We start from the raw sequence: 18,550 nt of genomic DNA, 5'->3' as shown, positions 1-18,550 counted from the left end.
AGTCTCATGAGCAAAAATAAATATTTTCTAGGTCCTCTTAACAATGTATACGTACATGTAACGTATATGAGAGATTACAGTATGAATAATTTAAAATGGAAAATAGTGCAATGTCAGGCTTGTATAATGGAAAATACTATACATAAAATATTTCGTTAATTTTTAAGATCGGACATATTATTTCCAATAAGGCAGCTAACATTAAACGATTGTTAAAAGCTGAATGAACTAAGCCAATTGGAGCAAAATATAGGTAACGGTATGAGAATCGTTCACTTTATAGGACTATGGGAGAATGCCTACTTTTTCAACGTGCATTATCACGCATTAGACTTTTAGTCTCATAATAAACGTCGTATTGAAATTTCCCAAAGAGAGCAGGCGTTGACAGATGTGACAATTACCGAACTGTCATTTTAATAAGTCGCGGCTGCAAATTACTAATGCGAATTTTTCAGAGACAACCTCGGCGAAGATCAGTTTGGATTCCGCAGAAATGTTGGACCAAGTGAGGCAATACTGACACTACAAGTTATCTTAGAAGATAGATTAGGAATGGGAAACCTAAGTTTCTAGCATTTGTAGACTTAGAGAAAGCTTTTGACAATGTTGACTGGAATATTCTCTTTCAAATTTTGAAGGTGGCAGGGGTAAAATACAGGGAGCGAAAGGCTATTTACAATTTGTACAGAAACCAGATGGGAGTTATAAGAGCCGAGGGACTTGAAAGGGAAGCAGTGGTTCACAAGGGAGTGGGACAGGTTTGTAGCCTCTCCCCGATGTTACTCAATCTGCATATTGAGCAAGCAGTAAAGGAAACAAAAGAAAACTTCGGAATACGAGAGGAAATAACAACTTTGAGGTTCGCCGATGACATTGTAATTCTGTCAGAGGCAGCAAAGAACCTGGAAGAGCAGTTGAGCGGAATAGACAGTGTCTCGAAAGGAGAATATAAGATGAATATCAACAAAAGCAAAACGAGGATAATGGAATGTAGTCGAATGAAGTTGGGTTATGCTGAGGAAATTAGATTAGGAAATGAGACACTTAAAGCAGCAGCTGAGATTTGTGGTACAAAATAACTGATGATGGGCGAAGTAGAGAGGGTGTAAAATGTAGACTGACAGTGAAAAGTAAAGCGTTTCTGAAGAAGAGTAATTTGATAACATCGAGTATAGATATAAGTGTCAGGAAGTCGTTTCTGAAAGTATTTATATGGATCGTACCATTGTGTGTAAATGAAACATGGACGATAAATAGTTTGGACAAGAAGAGAATAGAAGCTTTCGAAATGTGGTGCTAGAGAAGATTGCTGAAGATTAGATGGGTAGATCACATAACTAATGAGGAGGTACAGAATAGAATTGGGGAGAAGAGAAATTTGTGGCACAACTTGACTAGAAGAGGGGATCGGTTGGTAGGACATGTTCTGAGGCATCAAGGGATCACCAGTTTAGTACTAGAGGGAAGCGTGAACTGTAAAAATCGCTGAGGGAGACCAAGAGATGAATACACTAAGCAGATTCAGAAGGATGTAGGTTGCTATAGGTCCTGGGAGATGAAGAAGCTTGCACAGGATAGAGTAGCATATAGAGCTGCATCGAACCAGTCTTTGGACTGAAGACCACAATAACAACTTTGATATTACCATTTATAGTGACGCTTTACATACTCGTTTACGTGAAGTGTATACATCGACGTACAGAACATGGTGTAAAAGTGATAGCATCTTGGTATATAAAGTAATGGAGGGACGCGTGTCGGAAGCACATGCCGTAACCAAAGATCAAGGTTACTGATTTAAGACGGACAGTTACGCATTTCAAAATGAGTGCACACGTATACATTTTCTGATGTAGTGATAATACTTTTAAATTTAGAGCAAGGAAGTAATGGAAGATAACTTTCAATTGGTAAAATTTTGTTTATCGATGAGTACGATGTGACTCGATGTGTAGGTAACAACTGAACAGTGTCATTGTCGAGTTGTGATACTACAATAATTTCAGAGGGATGTCATGACATTTTCTGGCTTTAAAGGACAATACATTCATTAAGTTCATAGGGATATAAGGAATTACATGTGCGAAGAATATCAGGTACAAGACTACTAACGTACAATGTATGTTGTACGTACAGGGCTAGAGGAAGGTATTTATGCCTGTGGGCTTTATACTTAGAGCGTAAAAAAAAAAGAAAAAGAAAGAAGTACTGTGCCCGACGTCCTTGTGAGGAACGGTATAAATTGCTGTCAAGACAATGATAACGTATAACCATCAAAAGAGTCGTGTCCTGTAATTCAGCAATTTATTAAAGAAACTAAATATGGCCTACGACATCCCCCATACATTAGAGTTTGGAACAGATCGATTCAGTGCCCTGTTAGGTCTAGGTAAGGAACAGTAAAACTATAGTCACTGTAGCGATAAAATAAAACTATTGAGAAAGTTATTCCATGTAAGCAATTTGTTATTGGATATGAAAATATATGTACATAGATACTGCTTTCTCTTGTAGCAGCCGGCAGTCAACTCTGACCCGTGCAGCAGTTCTTGATGTGCCACACCTCCATGACTCTAAGTTACCATGAGAACACAGCTACATTTTTTAGTGTTTTACACTCTCTTCATCAAGAATTAATTACGATGGCACAAAAACAGACTCGCGGTTTATCACACAGAATGATTTTGTAACATGTGCTCTGAGGATGCAGAGATCGTAACTTAATCCTATGGAACTAGTAGCCCAGTGTACTTACATGCGCTCGAGTCAATAGAAACTTCAGGTATGAAGCATTCTTTACAATGAATTCATGATCGTTTTCCAGAGTACCATGTCAGGTGTATATACTAAAAAATAATGGGGTTACAGCATTGGGATAAATCAGAGCGAGGAAGAAGGACACTGTGTGGATTACCGTTCGATTGAAACGTAGAAGAAGAACACTATACAGTATTATTGTGGTAGTGCGCTGGATGACTCAGGATGTCTCAATAGCACGACTGTTTTGAGATAATTGCTCTTCAAGGGTCTACCACTGCTGCCTTGTCCGCACTATGCTGTCCGAGATTCACTGCCCACAGAAGAAGCGTTCCCCGTCCGCTGTTTCTAAGCTCCAACAGCCACTTGCGTCTGCCTATTAGTTGGCGCTAGTTGTACTTTCCTTAAGCCTTATCCCACTGAAGACGAGGGCTTGTCATCCTTTATAATTTTTCTCCTCAATGTTACCCAGGAAAAATTCACTGGAAGGATATTGGTCTCCAAGCAGCCATTCAATACGTGTCGGTCACTCATGCAGTTCTGCACATTTTTCATGTTTAAAGTATTTGTTTTCTATGTTTCCATACATGTACCACTCAAAGTTGTTTCCTAACATTTTTGTATCTCTTTCATATCTGTTTCAGGATACCATTGATATATCCAAGAAATAAAATTTAGCTACAGTGTGACGAGAGGAAATTATGTCTCTAACAGCTACAAACATTATCTATCCGACATATGAAAAAACAGTGAAATAAATATTAATTATTTATATAATATTTTATGATGTAATTGGACATATCGATGTGTATCATACAAAGACAATGATAATTGTAAATTCCTTTTATGATCTGCGTTTGTCTTCCTTTGTTTTACCTTTTGTGGTTGGCTTTTGTAGGCTGCGGACGCAAGACCCATATCAATCTAAGGTCTGTTAAGAAATTGTAATTATTTGTTATTATTTGTGAATAGAGTTCATTATTGTTATAAATATGAGTGAATAATTATCTGTAACTTTAATTCCTCTCTCAATAAGCATTATCTGTGTTAATTATTTATTTCCACTGCAAGGAGCGCAGCCATTGGTGATAGCGATTTGTATCGCATTTTTATCTGTGTTTCTTACGAAAGTATCAAAGGATTGCTTGCTGAAAATTAGTCTAAAAAGTGCACAATATAAAAGTAAAGTTTAATAAGCATTAATTCAAATACTTATCATGTTAAACGGAAATTTGCTATAACAATAGAAAGTCTTTGTCAATTGTCTGCCGCCATCTTAACAATTATGACAGCGGCAAATTCAAATTACGCAACTCTGCAGACATAATGCCAAAGGTAATAAAAATGTGTAAAAATAAATGTGCACCGGTGGTTCCGATCTTATTTTAATGAAAATAATTCGAATCAGATTGGTTCTTTAAAAACAGTGCTCGTAGCGCGATCCATATAACAAACTTTTCTTGCTGATGTATGGAGCCGAAATTAATTACGCACGAGTTGCGAAGAATTTTGTTTCAGCTAACATACGTCAGTGCTGAGCGCGGCTGATATTCGGTGGTTTTAATGAGAATTTTGCTGAAGATAACTGTTTCCATTATAATGAATAGTTGTATAGAATCTGTTGTATGAACTGTGATATAGTGACACTTACACACCTTACAAACAACACTTTAACACAACGTTAACTTGGAGGTCTTTAGCAACTTGACCAAATCTTTAGCCGGGAGAAAAAAAATTATTTAGTAATTACTCACTGTAATGAAATAAGATTATCATTTTCATTTACAAATTAGTTAAATACCCAACCACTGAATAAAACAGCGAACGCCACACCATGCATGCTGCAGTGTTTTAATTGACTTGCAACCAGGATAGCGTTGGATTAGCAAACAAGGAAGAAACAGATTGAACAGCGTCGTTATAAATGAAATTCTTCGGGTCATTTGAAGGATGTAAACTGAAAGATAGAATAAGAAATAAGATATTAGAAATGAGGTGAGGTTAAGGTATTCTCAGTAACAGAAAGAAATCGCCACATACAATCAGAAGTGGAAGGAACATGTAGACAAATGCAACAAGCCACATATCCTAAAAAAGTACTGCAATATATACCCAAAGGGGTAAGAGATGTAGATCGGCCCAGGAAGCGAAGGAGCCAAAACGCTGAAGCCGGATGGGGTTGCTAATTCATGAACTTAGATGATGGTCGTTGTACGTCTTTAATATGAATAGAATTATCCGTTTTGAAAATCTTCGTTGTACACCACCATTAAATCATCAGCTCTTCTAAAAATTCTCCGAACAGTTACGTTAACATGAGAGGCAAGAAGAAGTGAACACGTGAAGAACGGAGCACGTAACGTAAAAAGACAAGAGAGTCTGACTGGCTCCCCAAACAAGCTACTACTGTGATATTTTTGAACTTGCGCCCATGTAAGTCTCTTTGTGATCTCGTGATTATAGCAGTTCGCGGGACGCTTTCTCTACGTCCGCTAAGGCACGTGGCGATATATTCTCGTGGACGCCTTTGAAGAGGACAGTTCTAAGCTGGTTTAAGAAGCCTGTAGCTCTCTGCCTTTGTACGGGGACTCAAATAATAACAAGCCACGTGAGCTCTTCCATCATCTGCTGTGGCTCGTGTTGTACAGCGGAATTGAGGAATAATATTACCTAGAAGGATGGTATTTCATAAGAACAATGCACTTTACAACAGGGCTCTCAAGTATAAACTATTTTATGCACTATTTAGGGTGTGACGGGTATAAGTGAAGATATTTCCTTTGCTGACTGTGGACGGTGCACTGAACAACATTCCATCAATATTAACTTTAATTTCGGACTAATAATTGTAACTATTAGGAGTAGTACGTTTTTAGGTTGATTAGTGTCTTCTGGTATATGTGGCAAGGGTAAGTCATTTATTCATATTTTGCCATGGGCAGCACGTCAGGGGTTGACGTGTGGATACAGGGACGCAAAATGGTTACTCTATACTGACAGGCGTAGGCCACTTTGTGGTTAAGTTATGGCCATGCAGGTCGTAAACTTCGTGACGTATTTGTGGGAAGACTGTTAGAAACAGAGAAAATACAACGAACACACTGATATGTGTACATATTAAGGTACGCTACATAAAAGTCCTCCCCATGAACCATGGACCTTGCCGTTGGTGGGGAGGCTTGCGAGCCTCAGCGATACAGATGGCCGTACCGTAGGTGCAACCACAACGGAGGGGTATCTGTTGAGTGGCCAGACAAACCTGTGGTTCCTGAAGAGGGGCAGCAGCCTTTTCAGTAGTTGCAGGGGCAACAGTCTGGATGACTGACTGATGTGGCCTTGCAACATTAACCAAAACGGCCTTTCTGTGCTGGTACTGCGAACGGCTGAAAGCAAGGGGAAACTACAGCCGTAATTTTTCCCGAGGACATGCAGCTTTACTGTATGATTAAATGATGATGACGACCTCTTGGGTAAAATATTCCGGAGGTAAAATAGTCCCCCATTCGGATCTCCGGGCGGGGACTACTCAAGAGGATGTCGTTATCAGGAGAAAGAAGACTGGCGTTCTACAGATCGGAGCGTGGAATGTCAGATCCCTTAATCGGGCAGGTAGGTTAGAAAATTTAAAAAGGGAAATGGATAGGTTAAAGTTAGATATAGTGGGAATTAGTGAAGTTCGATGGCAGGAGGAACAAGACTTCTGGTCAGATGACTACAGGGTTATAAACACAAAATCAAATAGGGGTAATGCAGGAGTAGGTTTAATAATGAATAGGAAAATAGGAATGCGGGTAAGCTACTACAAACAGCATAGTGAACGCATTATTGTGGCCAAGATACATACGAAGCCCACACCTACTACAGTAGTACAAGTTTATATGCCAACTAGCACTGCAGATGACGAAGAAATTGAAGAAATGTATGATGAAATAAAAGAAATTAATCAGATAGTGAAGGGAGACGAAAATTTAGTAGTCATAGGTGACTGGAATTCGAGTGTAGGAAAAGGGAGAGAAGGAAACGTAGTAGGTGAGTATGGATTGGGGCTAAGAAATTAAAGAGGGAACCGCCTGGTAGAATTTTGCACAGAGCACAACTTAATCATAGCTAACACTTGGTTTAAGAATCATGAAAGAAGGTTGTATACGTGGAAGAACCCTGGAGATACTGAAGGGTATCAGATTATATAATGGTAAGACTGAGATTTAGGAACCAGGTTTTAAGTTGTAAGACATTTCCAGGGGCAGATGTGGTCTCTGACCACAATCTATTGGTTATGACCTGTAGATTAAAACTGAAGAAATTGCAAAAATGTGGGAAATTAAGGACCTGGATAAACTGAAAGAACCAGAGGTTGTACAGAGTTTCAGGGAGAGCATAAGAGAACAATTGACAGGAATAGGGGATAAAGTAGGTAAAAAGTAGGTAAAAACACGAGGGCTGCTAGAATCCTTGGGTAACAGAAGAAATATTGAATTTAATTGATGAAAGGAGAAAATATAAAAATGCATTAAATGAACCAGGCAAAAAGGAATACAAACGTCTCAAAAATGAGATCGACAGGAAGTGCAAAATGGCTAAGCAGGGATGGCTAGAGGACAAATGTAAGGATATAGAAGCTTATCTCACTAGGGGTAAGATGGATACTGCCTACAGGAAAATCAAAGAGACCTTTGGAGAGAAGAGAACCACGTGTATGAATATCAAGAGCTCAGATGACAACCCAGTTCTAAGCAAAGAAGGGAAGGCAGAAAGGTGGAAGGAGTATATAGAAGGTTTATACAAGGGAGATGTACTTGAGGACAATATTATGGAAATGGAAGAGGATGTAGATAAAGACGAAATGGGAGATACGATACTGCGTGAAGAGTTTGACAGAGCACTGAAAGACCTGAGTCGAAACAAGGCCCCCGGAGTAGACAACATTCCATTAGAACTACTAACGGCCTTGGGAGAGCCAGTCATGACAAAACTCTACCAGCTACGTTTCTAGCATTTGTAGACTTAGAGAAAGCTTTTGACGATGTTAACTGGAATACTCTCTTTCAAATTATGAAGGTGACAGGGGTAAAATACAGGGAGCGAAAGGCTATTTATAATTTGTACAGAAACCAGATGGCAGTTATTAGAGTCGAGGCGTATGAAAGGGAAGCAGTGGTTGGGAAAGGAGTGAGACAGGGTTGTAGCCTCTCCCCGATGTTATTCAATCTGTATATTGAGCAAGCAGTAAAGGAAACAAAAGAAAAGTTTGGAGTAGGTATTAAAATTCATGGAGAAGAAGTAAAAACTTTGAGGTTCGCCGATGACATTGTAATTCTGTCAGAGACGGCAAAGGACTTGGAAGAGCAGTTGAACGGAATGGACAGTGTCTTGAAAGGAGGATATAAGATGAATATCAGCAAAAGCAAAACGAGGATAATGGAATGTAGTCAAATTAAATCGGGTGATGCTGAGGGAATTAGATTAGGAAATGAGACACTTAAAGTAGTAAAGGAGTTTTGCTATTTAGGAAGTAAAATAACTGATGATGGTCGAAGTAGAGAGGATATAAAATGTAGACTGGCAATGGCAAGGAGAGCGTTTCTGAAGAAGAGAAATTTGTTAACATCGAATATAGATTTATGTATCAGGAAGTCGTTTCTGAAAGTATTTGATTGGAGTGTAGCCATGTATGGAAGTGAAACATGGACGATAACTAGTTTGGAAAAGAAGAGAATAGAAGCTTTCGAAATGTGGTGCTACAGAAAAATACCGAAGATTAGGTGGATAGATCATGTAACTAATGAGGAGGTATTGAATTGGATTGGGGAGAAGATAAGTTTGTGGCACAACTTGACTAGAAGAAGGGATCGGTTGGTAGGACATGTTTTGAGGCATCAAGGGATCACAAATTTAGCATTGGAGGGCATCGTGGTGGGTAAAAATCGTAGAGGGAGACCGAGAGATGAGTACACTAAGCAGATTCAGAAGGATGCAGGTTGCACTAGGTACTGGGAGATGAAGAAGCTTGCACAGGATAGAGTAGCATGGAGAGCTGCATCAAACCAGTCTCAGGACTGAAGACAACAACAACAACATAAAAGTATCTGTACTTACTCCCGTAATGCCCCGTACAAGAATGTTCCGTGCTAGGCAATGAATTGTGCAAGAGATCCGTACAAAAATGCTTCAAATGGCTCTGAGCACTATGGGACTCAACTGCTGTGGTCATTAGTCCCCTAGAACTTAGAACTACTTAAACCTAACTAACCTAAGGACATCACACACATCCATGACCGAGGCAGGATTCGAACCTGCGACCGTAGCAGTCGCACGGTTCCGGACTGCGAAGAGCTCCGTCATTATACATTGACACTGTTCGAATGTTTCAAAAAAAGCAGAACCAAATGTCGTGAAGCCCTTACTGAGAAAAGTTAAACCTTGTCGAAACGAATTTTCGAAGCATCTGAAAGCAAGATCTTGCCTCCGGAAAAGCTATAACGGACCAAAATAATCTTTACACTTCTACCTTGGATCAAACTAGCAAAACATGAACGTATGAAGCTAATGTTGGTGAGTCTGTATGTGGAAGAAGAAATCAATTAGGAGAACAGTTTCTGAACAAGAGTAAGACCGTTGGGCGTCAAGAGACTATGTGGCTCTTCTGATCACTAGAAAGAGGATTGATAAGCCCGCTCCACAGAAAAGTGGAGTAAGGATAACTATGTAAATGATTGAAATTTTCAGGAATCATAGGTTGAGACTAATGACTTGCTTAAAATCAAAACAAAGAAGGGCGCAGCAAATGAAATCAAAATAATTCGTGGAGGTGGTTAAAAGAGTTTATGAAAGATGCTGGTTGTGGTAAGAATGCAGAGATGAAAATTATCACTGGAGGGCAACATCAAACTAGTTTAAATACTGATGGCGAATAGGTTCCTGAAACCTCATAAAAATGCATAAATTAAATAATTTTATTAATAGCACAGATATCGGAAATTATGCCAACGTTTCTTTTTCACACAAATACGATAGCTGCACCTACTGTGTTTCGGTGCGGTATTACACGGTGCTATATGTTGTTACACAATGATCACCACTGCGTTGGTTCTTTAAAAATCCGTTCGGACAGTGAAAAACTGTATTTTGATACTGTGTTGAAGAAGGAACGTCCACCAATTCGAACCGGCGGTCACCTGTCTTTCTTGTATAAGATGTTTACGACCGGCAGAAAGGCCCGCTAATGACGGATTTCATTGCTCTCAGAACTGCACCATTAACTCTCTACTTACGCAACAGAAGCTGTAAAATACTTTTTCACGGCAGTGACAGTTTTACGTAAGCTGTAAAATCTTTATAGCGCCTTTATCGTCGCTTGTTATTTTTAAACCAAAGAAATAAAACAGTGTGAATAAGCGTATTCGAGAAAATTGCGTGCCGGCTGAGCTATCCTGCGCCGTTCATTTTTTGAAATGAAGTGTTTTATACATCCAAACGAGGCGTAACAACAGCTGCTTAATCTTCAAAGCGCTGCTATAAAACAAAGGGTTTTCTTTAAAATTTTGCTCTTAAATTTTCTTGTGCATACTGAAAATGATCGTTTGACGGCTATGTGAAAAGTTTACCTTAGTCCCATGATGTTAACTGCATGTAAGTTCCTCTAAAACAATAACAGTTATAGTAGGTGCATCAATAATTGGTAATAATCACTGCAGAGCAAAATGTGGTGTTGTTATGTGCTGTCCCGTTCAACTAATTTGGTAGCAATTGATCGCTTGTGTACGAATAGCATCACGTTGAAACGTAGGAAACGATAACAAAAAAAATTATCATTTAAAATCCACTCTACATTGAGGTTATTGGTGATCGAACGCATTTGCTCGGTTGGTAGAGGACAACTTAGCAATGACTGTGACATTTTTTAAAGAAATGTACTGAAATTCTGTTCAGATGTTTTAAGGGGACCTAGGTGACTGGACTAGGACAAAATCTGGACCTAGTGTGAAAGACATAAGCGACATTAACAACTGTGACGTTTGTCTGTTTCCTCATGCACTATGTGATCAAAAGTATACGGAGACCTGAGCATGGCTCCTCTGGTGTCGTGGAAAAGTTGACTGGAGAGTTAAATGGCGCTCTGTTGTCTTCAATAATGCACGTACAGGAGTATAGCTAGACCTTGTGAGTTGCCTACTCCATACATAACCTACCCATTACAAAGAAGTCCCAATCGAGGATTCATGGTGTTGGGGCGATCAGTGAAAACTTGCGGCCACTTCTGGTATTTCTGCAGGGTAACGTAAACTGTGCCCTCTTCATTGAAAAGGCCGTTACCTGCGTGACGCTGCTATTTCTTCGACAATAAGGTGATGAGGTTTTTCACCAGCACAGTACACATCAACATACGGTTGCTGCGACGCAATGAGCGCTTTGTGGTCCACAACAGCAAGATCACAAGATCTACAGCCAACTGAATAAGTAGATGAGATAATGAAGCGGAAACTTACTGTTTCTCCATGCCTGAAAGAAACCATTGCCCAATTGCAACAAAAGTCACACGGTGTTTGGGACATTTTGTTGCATTTAGGCAACCGACACCTTCATGATCCTTTGCGTTAGAGAATGGACTGTTGCGTCACTGCCAGGAGAGGGGGATAGAGATTACAGTGTGTGTTTATGCGACTGCCTGCGCACCCTTTACTGTTACACGTATGTTTCATTTCGTCTAATTTTATCACGTATTCCTCCTAAATACCTGTCACATCATTTGTCCTTGACGGTGCTGCATTTCTTTCCGGCAGTACATACGCTCCGTCAACCACTTCACAGTATGTGGCGGAGGGTGCATCGACAAAATTTTATACATTTGTTGTCCTATTCATTTGTTGTCCTATTTCATACGGGTATGGAGCGAGGGAAGAACGCCTATACGCCTCTGTACGTGTCCAGATATCTCTTACGTTAACGGTTCTAATGAGAAATGGAGGATTATTATAAGTATCTCCGAGGTTTCCGAAGGTGCCTGCATGAAAATTACAAGACACACAGAAAAATCCCACAAATCAGGTGGCAAAGCAGCTCTCTAAGTTTCTATGTGTAACATACGCCGTGATACTATGGGGAAAACACTTAAGAACATGAAGATTAGTCGTCCACTTCGTATTGTCGGACCCAGTTAGTTCGCACTTACAAATTGTTAACCCCTTGAACAGATTGTCCAAATTGGGCGCCTATAGTTTCGGCGCTCGTCTATTTTCTGTATGTCTTGCAGTTTTCGGCGGTCGTTTTCTGAAGTCCCAGAGATACTTAAGCATAATCCCGTAATGACGATGACACTGTAATGGTCTCAAAGGCTTGTTTCTGACAAGGATTATCATTTAAGTTCTCAGAGAACTTCTATTACGCTTTCATATTGACTATATCGTACTATTGTGAAGCTGTCTGTGTGATTCTGAATTCGTTCAATTTCTCCTGGCAAGCCTGCTTCATAAGAACTCCAATAGGTGGAAAAAAATCCTGGAAGGGACGTGCCAGCGTCTAATATACAATAACTCTCTTAGACCCTTATAAGAAATCTCATTTTCCATTTGCCTCTGATTTTACGTTCGAGTCCTAATTCATATCGACTGTTATTATTTTCCCCAGCTATGCTGAGACAAAACATTATGACCACCTGCTTAGTAGCTTGTTTGTCCTCTTTGCAGCGAAATACGAGTACATCACTGATTCTGCGTACCAGGAATCCAACAGTTTGCTGGTAGATTTGTGGAGGCGTGTGGCCGGCCGCTGTGGCCGTGCGGTTCTGGCGCTGCAGCCCGGAACCGCGGGACTGCTACGGTTGCAGGTTCGAATCCTGCCTCGGGCATGGGTGTGTGTGATGTCTTTAGGTTAGTTAGGTTTAAGTAGTTCTAAGTTCTAGGGGACTTATGAGCTAAGATGTTGAGTCGCATAGAGCTCAGAGCCATTTGAACCATTTTGAGGCATGTGGCATTAGATGTCAACGTTCAGGTCGTCTACATATGACAATTATTGAACTATGTGAAAAGAAACATAAATTAGTTACAAACTACGGCGTGAACATACTATTTTCAACATCTAAACGTCACTATATATATTTGGATTTAGGTAATGACATGTTCGCTATGCCTGTTACCATTGGTGCAGACGAGTAGCAAATATCTGCATAACCCGCATGAGTGTCAGAAAATCGGTGCTGTCGATGACCTCCTGAATCGCTGTTTTTAGCTCATCAATGGTTTTGGGGCTATTGCTGTACACCTTGTCCTTAATACGAAAAGGAATCGCATGTGTTCCGGAGATCATGGCGACCAATCGAGGCACATGCCAGTGATCTCTCGGCACCGCGGAGACAGTGCACCTCCAGGACATCAAACACTCTCCTGCGTTGATGGGGTAGAGCTCCGTCTTGTATGAACCACATGTTGTCGAAATTAGTGTCACTTTGTACAGTGAGAATGAAATCATCTTCCAAAACCTTCATGTATCGTTCGCGTAGTCACTTGCCATCGAGGAACATTGCACCCCTTACTCCGTGACTGCACATTGCAGACCACACAGTCGCACATTGACGGTGAAGAAACTTCTGGATTGTGAAATGAATTTTCAGTATCCCAGACGAGCCAATTTTGCTTATTGACGAAATGAAAGTGGATTTCGTAGGTAAACCAAATAACAACGCAGACACTAATTCCAATCATGGACTGCGACCAACCGTGCAACTCGAACGTCCTAACGCAAACCGTTCAGAAGTTACGACGATTTTATTTCAGGGAGTTCAGTAATTGTTCCCTCTATGTAAATAACGTACCACTGATTTGCATACCCGGGGATGGCGCCAGATAGCTACCCAGATAGGTTCCATAAGATTTGCATCAGGCGAATTTGGTCGCGAGACATCAACCAGAGTTCAATTTAATGCTTCTGAAACAACTGCAAAACGGTTGTGGCTCCGGGACAAGGGCAAGTCTTCTGACTGATCTGATGCGGCCGCCACGAATTCCTCTCCTGTGCCAACCTTCATCGCAGTGTAGGGCTTGCAACCTAAGTCCTCAATTATTTGCTGGATATATTCCAGTCTCTGTCATCCTCTACAGTTTTCACCCCCTACAGCTCCCTCTAGTACCATGGAAGTTATTCCTTCATGTCTTAACAATGTCCTATCATTCTGTCCCTTCTCCTTATCGGTCTTTTTCACATACTCTTTACTCTCCGAGTCTGCGCAGAACTTGCTCATTGACCATGTCGCAGTTGGTGAGAATGGTTATTCCTTGGTAAATGGTCATATGGAGAGTGATTTGCAAACAGAAATTGGGGAAGTTAGCCAATGTGACACTATGCAGTCTACTGTAAGTTTCGTGGGCCACAAATTTTTCTAGGTCGCTAGGCCATTTAATTGAAATTGAAAAAAAAATAGACGATCTGAATTACTCAGTTAACTGATAAGTGTAAGTAATATTTGACAGTTATAAAAAAATTCGAAGTGAACGTATCGAAAGAACATTTGGGAACAATTTAAGTACAACTGCTAGATCAAATAATTCAGAACACGTAGGAGCTTAAGCCTCAACAGGAAAAATAAGATAATCAGACAAAATCTGCAAATAAGAGGCCTACCTTTTGCGATTCAGAATCACAAGGTGAGATGTATTAATAATAAACTTACAAAATGGGATGGGTTTGTCTGAGAAACAGTCATCACTGTTTAATATAGCTTATTAAAGGAGAACATCATACTAAAAATTGACAAGACAATTCTAAACTATGATCTGCCGTTGCTTGTTATGTAATTTGTTAACTCACTTATATTAATATTATATTGAGTGCTCTGGTACATTGGGGTAATAAATGAAATAGAAATCTTCGGCGCGCGTGGGAAAAGATCACTCATCATAAACGATTCACACGCAAGAATAGAGATAAAAGGAATGTTGCCCATCACAGTAAGTCAGAGCCTCAGAGGTTCATCAATATCGCTAGTTTTGAAACAAGGGGGGCCTCATTCCAAAGTACCATTATCCAAGATGGCGGCGACGACGTCATCAAAGAGAGCGCATTTTGGAGGGAAGTAAGAATTTTGGCGGGAATCTCCCTCCTCCAGAAAAATGGAGCGAAGTTCAACTTCCAGCAGGATAATTCGTCACACCCCGGTTATCTCTACTAAGCAAGGTAAATGGCGGGACAAATGTACTTGTCTTTATTATTTAACCGCTTTCAAGCAGGTGTGTTCACCACTGGGTCCAGAGCCCAACTGACTTAGTTCATATCGTCGCCGCCTGAGGACGCTACCGTGACGTCGTGTGATGACACGAGATTGTCCGCTCTCTGACGCGCAGCGTCAGCGGCCTGCGTGCGACCGCTTACATCACAACCTCAAGCCCGCACCTTTGTACACACGGTGGATATAGTCGTCTGTAAATATGATAACGAATTTAACTGTACACAAGTGCCACCAACATCACCCATCTGATCTATCAATTACCTAAGTACTTAAATCGATTTCAATTTTAATCATATTCAGTAAATCAATTTACAAGTTCAATATTCAATGATAAAATGAGAAGTTCCACATTTTCCCACTATCAGTGTGGCTCATTCACGACCTAGCACACCCCACCCCTGGAATGCTGCACTCATACTGGCTACTGCATTAGTCAGTTGATTCGACTTGTTAGAACCTAGGACTTTGAATCAATTTTCACCTATGCCATACCCACGTGGGCTTGTAATCAAATAGTTACATTCTCAACCACGATCCTCAATCCAACACCACACCCCCTTACCGAACGATGTTGGCGGGCTAACGTGTACTAACCTGTAGTAACGTGCACAGTTCATGACGTATCCAAGATGGTGAGGCGAAATGGCGGGAAAACAGATCTGAAAACATGTCTTTATTTTGCAGGAGGTCTCCACCACAAAATTTACTGTCCAACTGACGTAATACACATTACTGCCATCAGATCGTACTGTCATCCCTCCTATGACCTAATCCCAGATGGTGGTCTGTAGCGGCGAGAATTATGTTAAAATTACTCAGGCTGAGCTAGGCTGCAGGGGAGAGTAAGGAAGGAGTCCACTTACTTACTTTCGAACATTTTATTTAGAGGTGGAATATATTCATCACACTGAGGCAAAACGTTCTCGATCTTATGCATGCGCTCACAATACACAGTCTGCAGACACGCAAACAACTCCTAATTTACACAAATAAGTACAGACATTCAGAATCCTAAATAATTCAGCACAGCTATGTCTGGACACGCTCAGTACTCGTAAACTGTCCAAATAACTCAAAGCACAGACTACACACCAGCTAGTAAAATAATTCAGTCAACGCTCGTAAACAACCTCCGCCAACCCCAATCCAGTAGAGCGCATAGACAGCCACTACGACGTGGCGCAGCCGTCAACTGCCGAACCATGCACAGGCGCCTGCCTGCGTCCCACAAGCGGCAACATCTCATTTATACCTCATTTCTGAGAAATTCCTATCCAAATACGTGTTCACCTGGACACACGTGCTGACATGATCGGGCGGGAGCGCAGTCACGAGCTGCCCGCGAACGCAGGCGAAAGTTGTCTGTAAGCGCTATTCGTGACGCGGTCGGAGTGGGACTTGTTTACAGAGCGCGCCCTCCAAACAGGGCTCGCGCATAAGGCGTTCCTCGTTCCGTCACTCTGACTGTTAGGTGTCAGGCAAATCCAACACCTTCCATGAAAACCCTGACATGATAAGCAAATCCAGTAGTATGTCAAATAGCTCCGAATAACTCGTGACATTAAATTAACCAAAGTAATACGAGTAATGAGTGAGCAAATGGAATACCACACACTAACACAAGAATGCCTAAATGCACGTCATACCTTCCCAACGTGAGACAGACGCAGTTCCGAGGGGAGAAACGAGAACGGAAGCCGAGAGCAGAACCGCGTCAAGCCAGAAGGCTCTGGGAATAAGGGACGGACTGGACACCCACGTCGCCAGCTAACCACTAGGACAACCCCAGCCCCAAGTATTAGCGTGAGACTTTTTCGCGTCTCTGTTACGTCCGGAACACCCCCCCCCGCCCCTGTTAAAAGCTAGAGCCCTCTAGAATAACAGTATAGATCTTACGATAACACAAAAGGGGCACTCCAGTCGCAAGTTTTAGTGTGAGACTTTTTTGCGTCTCTGTTACGTTAGGACCCCCCCCCCCCCCCCAGCCCATGTTAAAAGATACAGCCCTCCAGAAGAACAGTATAGATCTTACGATAACGCTAAAATGACCACACCAGGTGCAAGTTTTAGCGTGAGACTTTTTCGCGTCTCTGTTACGTTGCAATCTTTAAAAACATTGCCCCACCATGAAACGTATAAAGTTTCTCATTGGATAGACCGAATTTTTGTAGGCGGAGCTTAAGGTTAACGTTGAGACCCTGATTGGCCAGATGAAAACACAGCCGGATAGTGTTTTTTTAAACCAACTTCGGTAAATTGTAGTAAGGAGAAGTTAGGAGAGAGTTGCTTCCGAGACAGCGAGGTGAGCGGAGCTGTGCTGCCTGCTGCCCCCTGACGAACACCGACAAGGTAATGAACGTACGCGATGCCGCATAACAGCGCATAAAGTTTCACTCAGAACTGCAGAAGTCTCATCTGTTACACCCCTTTTTTGCGTAATATCAGTGTCGATCGTCAATTATGCTCATGGTGTTCACATATGCCACTTGAAGCAAAAATCTGAAACGCAATGATTTTTTTGTTATATAGTTATTAAAGAAGCCACATCAGCTACTGTAATTTACGACAAGTTATATTAGTAATTAAAGATAATTGAGGGTCACTGTAGACCATTTTGATAGTTTTCGCTTTTGTGAAACTTAATTTAAACCTAGATTATAGATGTGATATGGCATATGTCTTCCTTCGATCCGTTGTAGAATTTGGAAACCCATTCAGGGAATATTCGTTCACATTTTTGTTGAACGCAGTTGGTTTTTACTATCGTGTATTAAAACATCTCCTTTTATCAATAGTGCAATTTATAAACAATGTTTCGTGAGTAGAATAAAATTTCCAGTTGTAAACTTAACTGCTTTTTTGACGTTATTTTACCAGCTAACTAAAAATAGGAAAGCCTTGAACCCCTTCCACTAAGTTTCGTTAGTATTAAGATTCTTTTACAGGGAGTGCAGTGGAGCTGACGCTGAAATCATTAAGTATTCGGTTATATCATCGCTAGTCTCACTGAACTCTTCTGAATTCTACATGTCATGTGTGGTCTTTTGTCTCCTTACCAGCAACAGGTCCCAGGTTCAAACTAGTCAATTCCCTAAAAAAAACAAGCTCAGAGCGTCGTTACGCGAAAGTGGTAGGGAGACACGATATAGAACAAAACAGACACCACGCAGAATGTTAGATAACTGTGGTCCGGCGAAGACCCTGCATAAATACATTCCACAGTAACAGAATCTGCTTTCTCCTTAGTGATGCTAACGGACCTTACGTGACGTTTGACTGATGCTTCACTGTGGGTAGCTGCATACCATCGCCAACCAATCTGGCAATGTTATCAATCTTATACTCAAGTCACATTGATATCTAAAATAATAGCCAACTCAACCTCTCCCGAATTGTATATTCTCCCAGAAATAGTTAACACTAGCTTTCTATATGTCCCAACTTGTACGCATGGCAATTCCTACTCTAACAGAACCTCCTTGCGAAAATAACATCGCATGCACTCATGCCAGCGCTCCTAACGTCTTTCCTCTCCAGCTTTCAAAATTTACAAACGTTCCCTCCGCTATGTAG

The sequence above is a fragment of the Schistocerca gregaria genome, chromosome 1 (assembly GCF_023897955.1).
Source record: "Schistocerca gregaria isolate iqSchGreg1 chromosome 1, iqSchGreg1.2, whole genome shotgun sequence".
NCBI lineage: Eukaryota > Metazoa > Arthropoda > Insecta > Orthoptera > Acrididae > Schistocerca > Schistocerca gregaria.
This window is presented reverse-complemented; position numbering follows the sequence as displayed.